This window comes from Rattus norvegicus, chromosome 10, assembly GCF_021556685.1.
Source record: "Rattus norvegicus strain SHRSP/BbbUtx chromosome 10, alternate assembly SHRSP_T2T, whole genome shotgun sequence".
Lineage (NCBI taxonomy): Eukaryota > Metazoa > Chordata > Mammalia > Rodentia > Muridae > Rattus > Rattus norvegicus.
This window is the reverse complement of record NC_141543.1, coordinates 109,985,060-109,987,455: the sequence shown is the minus strand read 5'-3', so window position 1 is coordinate 109,987,455 and position 2,396 is coordinate 109,985,060.

Below are 2,396 nucleotides of genomic sequence, written 5' to 3'. Positions count from 1 at the left end.
CTTTTTTTTTTTTTTTTTCTATTTTTCGGAGCTGGGGACCGAACCCAGGGCCTTGCATTTGCTAGGCAAGCGCTTTACCACTGAGCTAAATCCCCAACCCTTCCAAATACACATTCTTAAAAACAAACAAACAAACAAACAAACAAACAAAAACCCAGCATGGTCAGGCCAATCACAGCAATGCTTCAGTCCCTGGTACCAACTTCTTTCTTAATTTTGGTTTTACTGCTGTGAACAGACACCATGACTAAGGAGGCTCTGGTAAGGACAACATTTAATTGGGGCTGACTTACAGGTTCAGAGGTTCAGTCCATTATCATCAAGGTGGGAGCATGGCAGCATCCAGGCAGGCATGGTGCAGGAGGAGCTGAGAGTTCTACATCTCCATCCGAAGGCTGCCAGGAGAAGACTGACCTACAGGCAGCTAGGATGAGGGTCTTAAATCTCATGCCCACAGTGACACACCCACTCCAACAGGGCCACACCTTCTAATAGTGCCACTCTCTGGGCCGAGCTTATACAAACAAACCATCACAGATCCCAACCTGTGGGTCATGACCCCTTTGAGGTTGCACATCAGATCCTTGCACTGCCATTCCCAACAGTAGCAGAATTACAGTGAAGAAGTAGCCATGAGATTATTTATGGTGGGGGTCACCACCACATGAAGAACTGTATTAAAGGGTCACAGCATTAGGAAGGCCGAGAACCATAGAGCAACTGGGCCTGCCACAGACTACACACCCTGTGACAGCCTCTGTAACTTGGCATCCTTTCCCCCAGGAGAAGCCTAGGTCCCGGGCTCCAGGTGATTAATGGGCCTGCCCCAGGATGGAGGCACCAAAGAGACTTGTTGATTCCTGGAGCCACCAGGCAGGCAGTCCAGGTAGGCTGACTGTCCCCCCCACTTCTCTTCTCCAGGGTACACCTCCACTCTCCCTCTCACACTCTCAGCCAAAGGTGACAGAAGCCACAAGTTAGCCCCCGGTTCAACAAGCTTGGACATCTGCAGAGTCAGGCTGATCCCTGCCTGTAGCTCTCTGCGTGGTTTTCCCAGGACTGAATGACCCCATAGCCAATGGAAACTTCACATCCAAGGGAGCCAGTCCTTGAGTGTCCAACCCCTGAACTCTGAGGCCAAAAGCCTTTTGCTGAACCCAAAAGGGCTTTACCCCAGAACTCCCTGGGCCTTTTGAACACCAGATGGCCAGCCCAGGTTGAGCTGCACTGACTGAGGACTCCCCGAGTAGAAACCAAGACCCGGTCTTTTGCTTTTTTGTTTGTTTGTTTGTTTGTTTGTTTGTTTGTTTGTTTGTCTGTCTTTGTGGAGGAAGGGGAATGGGTGTAAGCCAGGCAGAGCCTGTGGTGGTCTGAACCCTAAAGGGTCCCTGGGGCCATTGGGAGGGAGATCGCATTATCGAGTCAGGTGTGTATGGAACCCCAGTGTATCCACTCACAAGTTACTATCTGGGTTTAGAGGACCTCGGGGCCTCCCTCCCTGGTGTCATACCTGGGACAAAGAGCTCAAAGCACAGGATAAAAGGATTTGCCAGACCAGAATTGATGTAGAAGTTTTAATAAAGGACACTTGGGAGGTGGTGCTGGAGAGATGGCTCAACTGATAAGGAATACTCCTTGCACAGAAGCCAGGTATAATTCCCAGCACCCACATGGCGGCTCACAACCGTCTGTAACTCCAACTCCAGGAAACCTGATACCCTGGCCACCATACGCACAGGTGTATGGCACACATGTACATGGTGTGTTTGCCTGCAGGCAAAATGCTCACACACATAAAATAAATGAATCCTTAAAAAAAAAAAGTAGACACCAAGGACAGAAACACAGCAGGTAAATTCCTGAACCATACATCAGAAAGGAACAGGGTGATTTTATACCAATTTGAAGTCACCTGACTTTGCCTCCTGGGTCATTTGTGTCGGACGTTTTGAATAGCATTCAAGAGTTGAGTGTCTTGAGGTAGTAAACCTTATGGGGCTGGCAGCTGGGGGAGCCACAGGGAGCTGTTGGGATTTAGGTCACTGTATAAACCTATCATAAGGTTAATTTTAATGTATTTTATATATTTGGAAGTTTTGTCTGCATGGATGTGTGTGCACCACATATGTGCCTGGTGACCATGGAGATCAGGAGAGGGCGTTGTATCCCTTAGAACTGGAGTTATGGTGATTGTGTGCAACCATGTGGGAGTTCCTAAGGGAACCTGGGTTCTTTGCAAGAAGAACAAGTGTTCCTAACCACTGAGCAACCTCCCAGTCCTCTTTGAATTTTATATAATTTTTCACATTTATTTACTGTGTGTGTCCACGTGCATGCACATACAGGCTATGGTAGACATACAGAGATCAGAAGACAGCTTACAGGAGTCAGTTTTC